The sequence below is a fragment of the Triticum urartu genome, chromosome 4, assembly GCF_003073215.2.
Source record: "Triticum urartu cultivar G1812 chromosome 4, Tu2.1, whole genome shotgun sequence".
In the NCBI taxonomy this organism is placed as follows: domain Eukaryota; kingdom Viridiplantae; phylum Streptophyta; class Magnoliopsida; order Poales; family Poaceae; genus Triticum; species Triticum urartu.
Genome location: NC_053025.1, coordinates 371,411,815 through 371,428,870, shown reverse-complemented (window position 1 = coordinate 371,428,870; position 17,056 = coordinate 371,411,815).

Below are 17,056 nucleotides of genomic sequence, written 5' to 3'. Positions count from 1 at the left end.
GGAGGAGCTCCAGGGGGCCCACGAGGTAGGGGGGCACGCCCTTGGGGGGCAGGCGCGCCCCCACCCTCGTGGCTAGGGTGTGGGCCCCCTGGTCTTCATCTTTTGCAAGGATTTTTTATTATTTCCAAATAGACGTTCTGTGAATTTTCAGGTCATTCCGAGAACTTTTGTTTCTGCACATAAATAACACCATGTCAATTCTGCTGAAAACAACGTCAATCCGTGTTAGTTCCATTCAAATCATGCAAGTTAGAGTCCAAAACATGGGCAAAAGTGTTTGTAAAAGTAGATACGACGGAGACGTATCAACTCCCCCAAGCTTAAACCTTTGCTTGTCCTCAAGCAATTCAGTTGATAAACTAAAAGTAATAAAGAAAAACTTTTACAAACTCTGTTTGCTCTTGCTGTTGTAAATATGTAAAGCCAGCATTCAAGTTTTCAACAAAGATTATGAACTAACCATATTGACAATAACGCATAGGTCTCATGTTTACTCATATCAATGGCATAATCAACTAGCGAGCAATAATAATAAATCTCGGATGACAACACTTTCTCAAAACAATCATAATTTGATATAATAAGATGGTATCTCGCTAGCCCTTCCTGAGACCGCAAAACATAAATGCAGAGCACCTTTAAAGATCAAGGACTGACTAGACATTGTAATTCATGGTAAAAGAGATCCAGTCAAGTCATACTCAATGTAAACTAATAGTAATGAATGCAAATGATAGTGGTGCTCTCCAACTGGTGCTTTTTAATAAGAGGATGATGACTCAACATTAAAGTAAATAGATAGGACCTTCGTAGAGGCAAGCAAGGATTTGTAGAGGTGCCAGAGCTCGGTTTTCAAATAGCGATGAATAATATTTTGAGCGATATACTTTCATTGTCAACATAACAACCAAGAGATGGCGATATCTTCCATGCTACACACATTATAGGCGGTTCCCAAACAGAATGGTAAAGTTTATACTGCCCTCCACCAACAAGCATCAATCCATGGCTTGCTCGAAACAACGAGTGCCTCCAACTAACAAGAGTCCCAGGGGGAGTTTTGTTTGCAATTATTTTGATTTAGTTTGCATAAAGCATGGGACTGGGCATCCCGGTGACCAGCCACTTTCTCATGAGTGAGGAGCGGAGTCCACTCCTCTTGAGAATAACCCGCCTAACATGGAAGATATGGGCAGCCATAGTTGATACATAAGCTATTCGAGCATACAAAACAAGATATTTATTTGAAGGTTTAGAGTTTGGCACATACAAATTTACTTGGAACGGCAGGTAGATACTGCATATAGGAAGGTATAATGGACTCATTATTATGAACAAACATTTTAATAGCATGTTGGCATGCAAGGTAAACCATTATAACTCATAGCTAATCAAGCATGGCACAAGAAACTATGATCTCTAGTTATCATTGCAAACATGTTTATTCATAATAGGCTGAATCAGGAATGATGAACTAATCATATTTACAAAAAAAAGAGAGGTTGAGTTCATACCTGCTTTTCTCATCTCAGTCAGTCCATCATATATCATCGTAATTGCCTTTCACTTGAACGACCGAATAGTGTGAATAATAATAATAGTGCACGTGCATTGGACTAAGCTGGAATCTGCAAGCATTCAATAAATAGGAGAAGACAAGGCAATATGGGCTCTTTTGTGAGATCAACAATAATGCATATAAGAGCCACTTCAAAAATTAAAATATGGTCTTCTCCTATCGACCCCCAAAGAAAAGAAAAGAAATAAAACTATTTACATAGGAAAGCTCCCAACAAGCAAAAGAAGAACAGGAAATCTTTTTGGGTTTTCTTTTTAATTATTACTACAAGCATGGAAATTAAAACTCGCTAAAAAGCTACAACTAATTTTTTTGGTTTTTCTTAAGGTTTATTAAACACATAAGAAGAAAGCTTAAAAAGGAAATAACTAGCATGGATGATACAATGAAAAAGTATGAGCACCGACATCTAGCAATGAGTGTGTGAACATGAATGTAATGTCGGTGAGAAATACGTACTCCCCCAAGCTTAGGCTTTTGGCCGAAGTTGGTCTATGGCCACGGTTGGCCTGGCGGATATCCATAATAATAGTTGGGGTCGTACTGCGATGAAGAAGACTCTGATTGGCACTGGTTGGCAATCATCTCCGGATCCCAATGGTAATTAGACTATCGTGGAGGATCAACTTGTGGTTCCGACTCTGGCTCTGTAGCTGATGTAGGGTTCCGGTAGGCGTGAATAGCCTCTAACGGAACAAGGTACTTTTTGTTCGCGTTGGTCGTGGAGGAAGGCGGTGAGGCCTCCGCTATGCAAGGCAGATTATATTTGGGCCTCTCTGCTTTTTCATTTTGCTTTTCCTTCGAGCTTCGGCACGATGAGCCCCTAAAAAATCTCTTCATTATTTTCTAAAAAATTCTGAAAATTTTAGTAACTTCAAATAAAAGTGAGCCAAGCTCAACAAAATTGATAGCAACTACTCCTAGAAGTGCCTAGAGCCTATATCATGCATCAAAACTACTTGGAACCATATAAATTTGACATGCAAGCTCAAGAACATGGTCACCTAGACAACAAAAAATTGCAATGAATAAAGCACTAGAGCAAAAACTAATTGGACCAATGGAGGAGTCAGATACCAAGGAACAATCCGCCCAAGCAGTTTTGTGAGAGGTGCTTTGAGCAAGGAGATCGAAAATGGCAGCAAAATGAGCTTGGACTCGGGTTTGAACTTGATAATCGTGCTTGTGGGAGGACGAAGGAGTGTGTGGGTGCAGGAATAAGTGGAGGAGGGCCACCGTGGGCCCACGAGGCAGGGGGCGTGCCCTGGACCCTCGTGGCCAAGTGCTTGCTCCCCCTGCTGTGTTTTCAGTGCCAGATATTCTCAAATATTCCAGAAAAAATCATATTTAAATTTCAGGGCATTTGGAGAACTTTTATTTTTGGGGTATTTTTATATTGCATGGATAAATCAGATAACAGACGGAAAATACTTATTTTTATTTTATTTAATATAAATAACAAAAAGTAAAAGGAGGGTACAGAAGGTTGTGCCTTCTAGTTTCATCCATCTCATGCTCATCAAAAGGAATCCATTAACAAGGTTGATCAGGTCTTGTTAACGAACTCATTCTGAATAACATGGAACCGGAGAAATTTCGAATAACACTATGTTGCCTCAACGGGGATATGCACATCCCCAATAATAAGAATATCATATTTCTTCTTGACAGTAGGAAGAGGAAATTCAAAACCTAGAAAAGTAATCGATGGAATTTTTCCAATAGAATTGATATTGTGGACTTGAGGTTGTTTCCTCGGAAAGTGTATCGTATGCTCATTACCATTAACATGAAAAGTGACATTGCCTTTAGTGCAATCAATAACAGCCCCTGCAGTATTCAAAAAGGGTCTTCCAGGAATAATAGACATACTATCGTCCTCGGGAATATCAAGAATAACAAAGTCCGTTAAAATAGTAACGTTTGCAACTACAACAGGCACATCCTCACAAATACCGACAGGTATAGCAGTTGATTTATTAGCCATTTGCAAAGATATTTTAGTACGTGTCAACTTATTCAGATCAAGTCTATGATATAAAGAGAGAGGCACAACACTAACACCGGCTCCAAGATCACATAAAGCAGTTTTAACATAGTTCCTTTTTATGGAGCATGGTATAGTGGGTACTCCTCGATCTCCAAGTTTCTTTGATATTCCACCTTTAAAACTGTAATTAGCAAGAATGGTGGAAATTTCAGCTTCTAGTATCTTTCTTTTATTAGTAACAATTTCTTTCATGTACTTAGCATAAAGATTCATTTTAAGCATATCAGTTAATCGCATACGCAAAAACATAGGTCTAATCATTTCAGCAAAGTGCTCAAAATCCTCATCATCCTTTTTCTTGGATGGTTTGGAAGGAAAAGGCATGGGTTTCTAAACCCAAGGCTCTCTTTCCTTACCGTGTTTCCTAGCAACAAAGTCTTTCTTATCATAACATTGATTCTTTGATTGTGGGTTATCAAGATCAACAACAGGTTCAATTTCTATATCATTATCATTGCTAGGTTGAGCATCAACATGAACATTATCATTAACATTATCACTAGTTTCAGGTTCATTACCAGATTGTGTTTCAGCATCAGAAATAGAAATATCATTTGGATTCTCAGGTGTTTCAGCAATAGGTTCACTAGAAGCATGCAATGTCCTATCAATTTTCTTTTTCTTCCTTTTAGAAGAACTAGGTGCATCTATATTATTTCTCGAAGAATCTTGCTCAATTCTCTTAGGATGGGCTTCAGGATACAAAGGTTCTCGAGTCATTCTACCAGTTCCAGTATCCACTCTAATAGCATAATTATTATTCTTACTATTCAATTCATTGAGCAAATCATTTTGAGCTTTAAGTACTTGTTCTACTTGAGTGGTAACCATAGAAGCATGTTTGCTAATAAGTTTAAGTTCACCTGTGACATTAGCCATATAATCACCCAAGTGTTCAAGCATATTTGAACTGTGTTTTAATTCTCTACCAAAATAAGCATTGAAGTCGTCTTGCTTAACCATAAATTTATCAAACTCATCTAAGCATGGGCTAGCAAACTTAGTAAATGGGATTTCAGCTTTATCATATCTATAGAGAGAATTTACCTTTACTACCTGTGTCGGGTTATCAAGACCATGAATTTCTTCAATAGGTAAGGGATTAAGATCATATATTTCTTCAACAGGAAGTAAATTAAGACCATGTATTTCTTCAATAGGAGGTAAATTCTTAATATCTTCAGCTTTAATACCCTTTTCTTTCATAGATTTCTTTGCCTCTTGCATATCTTCAGGACTGAGAAATAGAATACCCCTTTTCTTCGAAGTTGGTTTAGGAATAGGCTCAGGAGCTGGCTCAGGAAGTGTCCAATTATTTTCACTTGTCAACATATTATTCAATGGAATTTCAGCTTCATTCGGTGTTCTTTCCCTGAAAACAGATCCAGCACAACTATCCAGGTAATCTCTGGAAGCATCGGTTAGTCCATTATAAAAGATATCAAGTATTTAATTTTTCTTAAGAGGATGAACAGGCAAAGAATTAAGTAACTTGAGAAGCCTCTCACAAGCTTGTGGTAGACTCTCTTCTTCAATTTGCACAAAATTATATATATCCCTCAAAGCAGCTTGTTTCTTATGAGTAGGGAAATATTTAACAGAGAAGTAATAAATCATATCCTGGGGACTACGCACACAACCAGGATCGAGAGAATTAAACCATATCCTAGCATCACCCTTTAATGAGAACGGAAATATTTTAACGATATAAAAGTAACGAGTTCTCTCATCATTAGTGAACAGGGTGGCTATATCATTTAATTTAGTAAGATGTGCCACAACAGTTTCAGATTCATAGCCATGAAAAGGATCAGATTCAACCAAAGTAATTATATCAGGATCAACAGAGAATTCGTAATCCTTATTAGTAACACAGATAGGTGAAGTAGCAAAAGCAGGGTCAGGTTTCATTCTAGCATTAAGAGATTGTTGCTTCCATTTAGCTAATAACCGCTTGAGCTCGTATCTATGTTTGCAAGCTAAAATAGCTAGAGCAACTTCCTTTTCAAAAACACAACCCTCAGGAATAACAGGCGATTCATATTGATTAGGGGGAGAGTCTTCATCATCACTTTCGTCAATATTATCAGTTTCAATAATTTCATTCTCTCTAACCCTAGCAAGTTGTTCATCAAGAAATTCACCAAGTGGCACAGTAGTATCAAGCATAGAAGTAGTTTCATCATAAGTATCATGCATAGCAGAAGTGGCATCATCAATAACATGTGACATATCAGAACGAATAGCAGAAGTAGGTTTAGGTGTCGCAAGCTTACTCAAAATAGAAGGTGATTCAAGTGCAGAACTAGATGGCAGTTCCTTACCTCCCCTCATAGTTGAGGCATAAATCTTGGTCTTTGGATCTCTCAAGTTCTGCATAATGATAAGCGGATATAAATCCCAAGTGACACAAAGAATAGAGCTATGCTCCCTGGCAACGGCGCCAGAAAATAGTCTTGATAACCCACAAGTATAGGGGATCGCAACAGTTTTCGAGGGTAGAGTATTCAACCCAAATTTATTATTCGACACAAGGGGAGCCAAAGAATATTCTCAAGTATTAGCAGCTGAGTTTTCAATTCAACCACACCTGGAAACTTAGTATCTGCAGCAAAGTGTTTAGTAGCAAAGTAATATGATAGTAGTGGTAACGATAGCAAAAGTAATGGTAGCAAAAGTAATGTTTTTGGTATTTTTTAGTGATGATAGCAATAGCAACGTAAAAGTAAATAAGCGAAGAACAATATATGGAAAGCTCGTAGGCAATGGATCGATGATAAGAATTATGCCAGATGCGGTTCATCATGTAACTGTCATAACCTAGGGTGACACAGAACTAGCTCCAATTCATCAATGTAATGTAGGCATGTATTCCGAATATAGTCATACGTGCTTATGGAAAAGAACTTGCAGGACATCTTTTATCCTACCCTCCCGTGGCAGCGGGGTCCTAATGGAAACTAAGGGATATTAAGGCCTCCTTTTAATAGAGTGCCGGACCAAAGCATTAACACATAGTGAATACATGAACTCCTCAAACTACGGTCATCACCGATAAGTACCCCGATTATTGTCACTTCGGGGTTAACGGATCATAACACATACTAGGTGACTATAGACTTGCAAGATAAGATCAAGAACTCTCATATATTTAAGAAAACATAATAGGATTCAGATCTGAAATCTTGGCAATCGGCCCTAGTGACAAGCATTAAGCATAGCAAAGTCATAGCAACATCAATCTCAGAACATAGTGGATACTAGGGATCAAACCCTAAAAAAACTAACTCGATTACATGATAAATCTCATCCAACCCATCACCGTCCAGCAAGCCTACGATGGAATTACTCTCGCACGGCGGTGAGCATCATGAAATTGGTGATGGAGGATGGTTGATGATGACGACGGGGACGGATTCCCCTCTCCAGAGCCCCGAACGGACTCCAGATCAGCCCTCCCAAGAGGTTTTAGGGCTTGGCAGCGGCTCCGTATCGTAAAATGCGATGAATCCTTCTATCTTATTTGTTTCTCCCCGAAAGCAAATATATAGAGTTGGAGTTGAGGTCGGAGGAGCTCCAGTGGGCCCACGAGGTAGGGGGCACGCCCTGGGGGCAGGCGCGCCCCACCCTCGTGGCTAGGGTGTGGCCCCCCTAGTCTTCATCTTTTGCAAGGATTTTTAATTATTTCCAAATAGACGTTCCGTGAAGTTTCAGGTCATTCCGATAACTTTTGTTTCTGCACATAAAATACACCATGGCAATTCTGCTGAAAACAACGTTAGTTCGGGTTAGTTCCATTCAAATCATGCAAGTTAGAGTCCAAAACAAGGGAAAAAGTGTTTGTAAAAGTAGATACGACAGAGACGTATCATGTATCACTACTATCAAGATTCAACAAAAATAGACCACTCTTTAATGGTGCATGACCATAAAAGATATCACTCATATAAATAGAACAACCATTATTCTCTGATTTAAATGAATAACCGTCTCCAATCAAACAAGGTCCATATATAATGTTCATGCTCAACGCTAGCACCAAATAACAATTATTTAGGTCTAAAACTAATCCCGAAGGTAGATGTAGAGGTAGCGTGCCGACTGCGATCACTTCGACTTTGGAACCATTTCCCATGCGCATCATCACCTCGTTCTTAGCCAATCTTTGCTTAATCCGTAGTCCCTGTTTCGAGTTGCAAATATTAACAACAGAACCAGTATCAAATACCCAGGTACTACTGCGAGCATTAGTAAGGTACACATCAATAACATGTATATCACATATACATGTGTTCACCTTGCCATCCTTCTTATCCGCCAAATACTTGGGGCAGTTCCGCTTCCAGTGACCAGTCTACTTGCAGTAGAGGCACTCAGTCCCAGGCTTAGGTCCAGACTTGGGTTTCTTCTCTTGAGCAGCAACTTGTTTGTTATTCTTTTTGAAGTTCCCCTTCTTCTCCCCATTGCCCTTTTTCTTGAAACTGGTGGTCTTGTTGACCATCAACACTTGATGCTCCTTTTTGATTTGTACCTCCGCAGCCTCTAGCATTGCGAAGAGCTCGGGAATTGTCTTATTCATCCCTTGCATATTATAGTTCATCACGAAGCTCTTGTAGCTTGGTGGCAGTGATTGACGAATTCTATCAATGACACTATCATCCGGAAGATTAACTCGCAGTTGAATTAAGTGATTGTTATACCCAGACATTCTGAGTATATGTTCACTGACAGAACTATTCTCCTCCATCTTGTAGCTATAGAACTTATTGGAGACTTCATATCTCTCAATCCGGGCTTTTGCTTGAAATATTAACTTCAACTCCTAGAACATCTCATATGCTCCATGACGTTCAAAACGTCATTGAAGTCCCGGTTCTAAGCCGTAAAGCATGGCACACTGAACTATCGAGTAGTCATCAACTTTGCTCTCCCAAACATTCATAACATATGGTGTTGCTCCTGAAGCAGGTCTGGCACCTAGCGGTTCTTCCAGGACGTAATTCTTCTGTGCAGCAATGAGGATAATCCTCAAGTTACGGACCCAGTCCGTGTAATTTCTACCATCATGTTTCAACTTTGCTTTCTCAAGGAACGCATTAAAATTCAACGGTACAACAGCACATGTCATCTATCTACAACAACATAGACAAGCAATGTACGATCAGGTACTAAGTTCGTGATAAATTTAAGTTCAATTAATCATATTACTTAAGAACTCCCACTTAGATAGATATCCCTCTAATCATCTAAGTGATTACGTGATCCAAATCAACTAAACCATGTCCGATCATCACGTGAGATGGAGTAGTTTCAATGGTGAACATCATTATGTTGATCATATCTACTATATGATTCCCGCTCGACCTTTCGGTCTCAGTGTTCCAAGGCCATATCTGCATATGCTAGGATCGTCGAGTTTAACCTGAGTATTCTGCGTGTGCAACTATTTTGTACCCATTGTATGTGAACGTAGAGCTTATCACACCCGATCATCACGTGATGCCTCAGCACGAAGAACTTTCACAATGGTGCATACTCAGGGAGAACACTTATATCTTGAAATTTAGTGAGAGATCATCTTATAATGCTACCATCGATCTAAGCAAAATAAGATGCATAAAAGATAAACATCACATGCAATCAATATAAGTGATATGATATGGCCATCATCATCTTGTGCTTGTGATCGCCATCTCCGAAGCACCGTCATGATCACCATCGTCACCGGTGCGACACCTTGATCTCCATCGTAGCATCATTGTCATCTCGCCAACTATTGCTTCTACGATTATCGCTACCGCTTAGTGATATAGTAAAGCAATTACAGGGCGATTGCATTGCATACAATAAAGTGACAACCATATGGCTCCTACCAGTTGCCAATAACTTGGTTACAAAACATGATCATCTCATACAATAAAATATAGCATCATGCCTTCACCATATCACATCACAACATGCCCTGCAAAAACAAGTTAGACGTCCTCTACTTTGTTGTTGCAAGTTTTACCTGGCTGCTACGGGCTGAGTAAGAACCGTTCTTACCTACACATTAAAAACCACAATGATAGTTCATCAAGTTAGTGCTATCTTAACCTTCTCAAGGACCGGGCGTAGCCACACTCGGTTCAACTAAAGTTGGAGAAACTGACACCCGCCGGCCACTTATGTGCAAAGCACATCGGTAGAACCAGTCCCACGTAAGCGTACGCATAATGTCAGTCCGGGCCGCTTCATCCAACAATACCGCAGAACCAAAGTATGACATGCTGGTAAGCAGTATGACTTGTATCGCCCACAACTCACTTGTGTTCTACTCGTGCATATAACATCCACGCATAAAACCTGGCTCGGATGCCACTATTGGAGAACATAGTAATTTCAAAAAAATTCCTGCGCACACACAGGATCATGGTGATGTATAGCAACGAGCGGGGAGAGTATCGTCCACGTACCCTCGTAGACCGAAAGCGGAAGCATTAGCACAACACAGTTGATGTAGTCATACGTCTTCATGATCCGACCGATCCAAGTACCGAACGTACGACACCTCTGAGTTTAGCACACGTTCAGCTCGATGACGTCCCGCGAACTCCGATCCAGCAAAGCTTCACGGGAGAGTTCCGTTACCACGACGGCATGGTGACGGTGATGATGTTGCTATCGACGCAGGGCTTCGCCTAAGCACCGCTACGATATGAACGAGGGGGAATATGGTAGAGGGGGCACCGCACATGACTGGAATAGATCAATAGATCAACTTGTGTGTCTAGAGGTGCCCCCTGCCCCCCTATATAAAGGAGCAAGGGGGAGAGGCGGCCGGCCAGGGAGGGCGCACCAAGGGGGGAGTCCTACGCCCACCGGGAGTTGGACTCCTCCTTTCCTAGTAGGAGTAGGAGAAGGGGAAGGAGGCGGTGGAGAGAAGGAAGGAGAGGGGGGTCGCTGCCTCCTTCCCTTGTCCAATTCGTACTGGGCCAAGGGGGGCCGCGTGCCACCTCTTGGCTTCCCTCTCTCTTCTCCACTAAGGCCCAATAGGCCCACTACTTCCCCCCCGGGGGGGGGGGGTCCGGTAACCCCCGGTACTGCAGTAAAATCCTGATTTCACCCGGAACACTTCCGATATCCAAATATAGGCTTCCAATATATCAATCTTTATGTCTCAACCATTTCGAGACTCCTCGTCATGTCCGTGATCATATCCGGGACTCCGAACTACCTCGGTACATCAAAATATAAAACTCATAATACCGATCGTGATCTAACTTTAAGCGTGCGGACCCTGCGGGTTCGAGAACTATGTAGAAATGACCGAGACATGTCTCCGGTCAATAACCAATAGCGGAACCTGGATGCTCATATTGGCTCCTACATATTCTACAAAGATCTTTATCAGTCAAACCGCATAACAACATACGTTGTTCCCTTTGTGATCGGTATGTTACTTGCCCGAGATTCGATCGTCGGTATCTCAATACCTAGTTCAATCTCGTTACCGACAAGTCTCTTTACTCGTTCTGTAATACATCATCTCGCAACTAATTCATTAGTTACAATGCTTGCAAGGCTTATAGTGATGTGCATTACTGAGTGGGCCCAGAGATACCTCTTCGACAATCGGAGTGACAAATCCTAATCTTGAAATACGCCAACCCAACAACTACCTTTGGAGACACTTGTAGAGCACCTTTATAATGACCCAGTTACGTTGTGACGTTTGGTAGCACACAAAGTGTTCCTCCGGTAAACGGGAGTTGCATAATCTTATAGTCATAGGAACACGTATAAGTCATGAAGAAAGGAATAGCGGAATACTAAACGATCAAGTGCTAAGCTAACGGAATGGGTCAAGTCAATCACATCATTCTTCTAATGATGTGATCCCATTAATCAAATGACAACTCATGTCTATGGCTAGGAAACATAACCATCTTTGATCAACAAGCTAGTCAAGTAGAGGCATACTAGTGACACTCTGTTTGTCTATGTATTCACACATGTATCAAGTTTCCGGTTAATACAATTCTAGCATGAATAATAAACATTTACATGAAATAAGGAAATAAATAATAACTTTATTATTGCCTCTAGGGCGTATTTCCTTTAAGGACCTCAAGAACTGTTCTTCATGCCTCAAGCGGAAGCCCTGACTCCTGGAGCATCATGCGATCTGGGCCAACAGAAAGGGCCCACATCGGCTGGGAGTGGCGCTGGAGTGGGGTGACGCGGCGTCGAAGGAACTCCTTCATCACCATGGGCGCAGTCAAGCCGATGTCTTTCAACCTCGTCATCCGGAACCAGACGAAGGCAAGGCAGGGGCTCGTAAGCTTCTCATGAGCCCAGCCGGAGCTGGGAACGGGAGAGCCGACGGAGGCAAGAGCAAAGGGCTGAGCACTCCGACATCCACATAAACCCACCGCTTCCGAAACCCGCTCGCAGATGGCGGGAGCTCGAAGTCAATCCACGAGCCGGCCGTCGCCACCACGGCCTGGAAGCTCAGGCACCCCGAGCATTGCCGAGGGTTGGTCAGGTGTAGCGAGAAGAAATGGCACAGAAGGGCCACGGAGGGGGAGATGCCCACCATGGCCTCACAGGCGAAGGCGAAGACGGCAAGAAGATCGACAGATTGGGTATCTAGGTGCAGCAGATGAATATGGTAATGGGAGAGCACGGCATTGAAGAAGGCGGAGAAGGGGGAACCAGACCAGCCCACATAGCGTCGCCGAAGAAATGGACCTTGGTGGTTGCTCTATCAATAGAAGCTTGGGACACCGGCCAGGCCACTGTCCTACCCCATTCGTTAAAGCTAGTGGCGAGCACAAGGCGGACCTTGTCCATGGCCTCCTCGTTGAGCACCCGCGATCAGCTAACAGCGGGCTCGACTGCAGGAGGCATGTTGGCTGAGGACAGGGGATTCTTCCCTTTCTCCGTCCGGTTCGGTGCCATAACGATGGGGAGGACTGAGCTCAGGTTGGATTGGGAAAGGAATCTAAGGTTCGAGGAAGCGAAGGAGTCGAGGTTTGTGTTGCCATCAAGGGGGAAATAACTATGTGGGACACCGTGGCCGCCTAGCCAGGCGGATATCTAGGCTGCGTGGGGAAGCGGGGCCGCCCACGTCCAATCGATCGCCACATGTCAGGCAGGGCCGCAGGCTATTGGGGCCCGCGGCGCTCCGCCCTTGCCCGTTGGCTTCGCCTCGAAGCCAAGCCCGAGCGCACCTTGGGCCCAGGGGCTACTGTCGGTGTTCTGAGAATGGGGGTCCCCAGACTTGCCTGCCTGCGGCCCGCAGCGTGGCTCCACCAGCGGCCCCGTAGGGCCCATCTTCACCAGCAAACATTCAAGACCCTTGCGAGGGGCCAAGCCTCGTGAGGTGGATGATGCAAGACCTCCTCAGGGGCGGCCTCACCAGGCTGGCTCGCGAGGGGCGGAGAGATCATGGCGAGGGGCACCTCACGAGGTTACTATGACGCAAGCCATGATGACTGGAGCCAGGCGGGCACTAGTGTGCGTAGTGTCCTCGTTTCCTCTTTGGTGCAAAAGGGGAAAGCGCATACGAGGAGTGCCAAGGCTTCAGGGAAAGGTTTCCATATTGGTGCAACAAGACCAAGACCAGTAGGATGGCAGGACGGAGGTCACCGTGGAGCCCAAGACGGCGTCACCACCAGTGCCTTTGGCAGGCAAAGACTGCTTTTGGTAGGATAGCTTGTACTAGTTTTCTCCCTTCGAATTTGGCCGTTGTGGGATCCCTTCCCGCTCAATATATGGGAAGAGGACCAGGGCCTCTATAAATAGGGCCAGCCACCACCGTAGGGAGGCATCTGATCTTGGACTAGATCCATTCCACCAAGGCCACCAAACAAGTTCACCAAGAATAAGAACACCTCTCCTCGCGAGGCTGTTCTTCCCTTGTAACTGTTCATCGCTAGCCCAAGAGGCAATCCACCACACCACACTTGAGTAGGGTGTTACACCACAACGGTGGCCCGAACCAGTATAAATCTTGTATCTCATGTTATTTGGGTTCGTCAAGCTAGGAAGTGAGACCATAAAGTGTGCGAGCTAGAGAGGGGTAGAGATCTTTGTGCGCACCCAAGTGTTCGAACCTTATGGGTTTTGCCAGAAGCCGAAATCTGACACGCCGCCTCACGGCGGCGGTCGGCGGCACTGGACCCCTCCAGACCGCGGGCGCAAGCCTCGCGAGAAGCTGCGAAGGATGCCATGGCATCCGCCCGGGCGCGCTCATGCTTCAGGTGCCTGAGGTTGATGGCGACCTTCAGATGATGCCACTCGTGTGCCAGGCAGAGGCCCTCCGCCTTGTGGCGTGCACCAACGTCGACAACTTCTCCCCCGAGCAGACGCAACTCGCTAATTGCTTGTTGGAAAAGACCACGACGGATGATGCTGCCCCCGCGCGCGAGCTCCAGCATGGGGCCGAGCCCTTCCTCTACACCAGGGGCTACCGAGGAGTCACGGGATGACTTGCCCGTCTCTGGCAGGGGGCTGGAGGCCAGCGCCCCTTCAACCAATTCCGGGGCCTTGGCGGAGGCGCTATGCGGCTTGGCCCTGCCGCTCGAGGATGACGCGGGGTGCTGGGGCTGCCCAGCCACCAACAAGCACCAGTGGAGAAGTCCTCGACACGGCACCTACACTCTAGAAATGGCCATGGAGGAAGGGTCCGGGAACACAGTCTCACGGCCTTCTAGCGGCACCACCACCTCGCGGGCTGGCCCCGTGCCCAGCGCAGGTGCTTGGTGCAGGGGGCCTGGAATCGCGAGCGGGCCAAGGGCCTCCGGAGGTCGCTCCCGAGGGGGCTTCGCCACCGCAACCAAAGGGATCCTGAGGAGCCAGAGTCAGAAAAGGAAGCGACATTCAAAGATCCATGAAGATAAGGTACTTACTCGTCTACGCCTATCCAGTTCCTCTGTTTCAAGGGCCGGGGAGCGCTACCGCCGCAGCTCCAGAGCCCTTTCCTCTTGTGAAGTGCCCCAAGGTCCAGACGAGGTTTGCGGAAGGTTGGTGCTTTGCTCTTTGCAGCTGGGCTGCGGACCGCCACCTCAGGACCACTTGACGAAGCTTCAGGAGTGGTCACCTCAGGACCACTTGCCGAAGCCTCAGGAGCATTCACCTCAGGAGCACTTCTAGAGCCTCAGGAGCGCCCGATGGCACCTACTCTTCAGCAGTCGCCTTAGGAGCTCTCAACGGCGCTCGCGCCCCCCCCCCACAACAACATCAGGGGCGCGTGCTGCAGGATCAGCAAGCATAGGAGACACCAAGATGGGGTTCTCGCGAGGCCCCTCAAGGCCCTCTGGGCGCAACCCCCACATGCCAAAGCAGGGCATCTGCTTCGCGAAGGCCTCCCTATACGAGAAGTTGTACGAGAGGCACCTATCCACCGGGAGCACAACGGGCATCGGGTCGCCCGTCATGAGTTGGAGCACCACCTGCAACATCTCTGAGGGAAGCGAGGGCACCTGAAGCCTCATGGGGGTTTTGGGGCCGGTGAAGGCCCACATTGGCCGAGAGTGGCACTGGAGCGGGGCGATGCGCTGCTAGATGAAATCCCTCACCACCAGTGGCGTCGTCAACCCTGCCTTCTTCAGCTCGGCTAACCTGGACCATACGCGGGCGAGCCACCGGTCGATGAGCTTCAGATACCCTAGATGGAGCTTGGTTCCGCCGGCGCTCGCAAGAACTGGAGTAGGGGGCTGAATGTGGTGGCATCCATGTACACTCACTACACCTGGAATGTCATTACATCCAAGCGAAGAGCGAAGTCGATGCCGGAGTTAGCCATCGCCGCCACCACCTGGAACAACACACATCCTGAGCATTATCTGCTATCGACCGGATGAAGCGAGAAGAAATGGCGGGAGAAGGCCATAGATGGGGTGACACCCATGATGGCCTCGCATAGGAAGGTGAAGTCGACAAGGAGCATGATGTACCCGGGGTCCAAATGCAGCGCATGGATCTGGTAATTCGAAAGAACGACGTTGAACAAATCATAGAAAGGGGGACCAAGACAGCCAAGAGAGCATGAAGGTGGATGGGGATCTTGGTGACCTCCATACCGATCTGGGCGCAGGAGGCAGGCCCAGATCGTCCTCGCCTTCCACTCGTTGGAATCAGCGGTGAGGGCCGGCCAGATCTTGTCCAGTCCCTCCTGGTTGATCACCATCGACCGACCAAGCACGGGCTCCAAACCAGGCAGAGATTCTATGGGTGCGCAAGCCTTCCCTTTCTTCTTTGACCTCCGAGCCATGGCAGAGGAGGTGGATTGAAACCGGCACAGAGTCTGGAGGAGGAGGTATGAGCTCGCAGGAAAGGGGGATGCAGAGGATGAGCGCAGTGGGCAATGATGGCCGAGTCGCACTTGCAGCAGGTTGTTGTCAATTCAGACGGTTGCCGAGGCGATGCTGGGAAGTGGAGACGCACATGTCCCATCAAGCGCGACACATCAATCGGGCCCGCAAGCGATTGGGCCCGTGACGCTTCACCCTTGCCCTTTGGCTTCACCTCGAAGCCAAGTCCGAGCGCGCCTTGGGCCCGGGGGCTACTATCAACGTTCTAGGAACCAGGCTACCCAAACTTGCCTGCCTGCGGCCCATGGCGTGGCTCCCTCGACGGCTTGGTACAACCCATCTTTAGCATCGACAACACAAGACCCTCGCGAGGGGCCAAGCCTCGCAAGGTGGACGAAGCCAAGACCTCCAGAGGGAGCGGCCTCCCTAGGGTGGCTACCGAGAAGCGGAGATTCCTATGCAGGCACCCACCACGTGAGGTCCAGATATCGTAGGACATGACGACCAAGGCCAGGTGGGCTCCAGTGGGCGCAGTACAACAGGTTTCCTGTTTGGTCTTAAGGAGGCAAGTGTAGGCACGGTGTCCCGAGGAATCAGCCAAATGTTTCCATTCCCGTGCTACAAGACCAAGGCGAAGACCACCTTTCGTTAGGATATGATGTACTCCCTCCGTCCGGAAAAATTTCTCCGTGTGGTGTTTTTTTGAAACCCCCCCCCCCCAGCGAATTCCCGACAAACCCGCAGCTCCCGCCATCTCCCTTGCTCCTATGTCGCGCCGGAGGTCTGCTCCCCTGCAGCTCGGCTCTTCCGCAGCTCACCCGCAGCTTCCTGCATCGCCGGAGCTCTCCCGACCCACACCTCCCCCACCCCACGCCTCCCCCGCAGCTTCCCTCTCCTTGTTCCCCTCCTCATTCCCCATGGTGATCCCCGACGAGGTGAAGACTGATTTTTTCTTTCGATCTACTCGGCGGCGGACATTTCCAGGCCCTCCTCCTCGGCGTTGCGGCGGCAGCTCGCCCGCGGTGGTGGCGCAGGCGAGTAGAGCAGTGGGCGCACGAGCATGCGGCGAAGGAGGTCACCTTCGGCGTCGGCGCGCACGCCACCATGCCGCGGTGCGTTAACGACCTC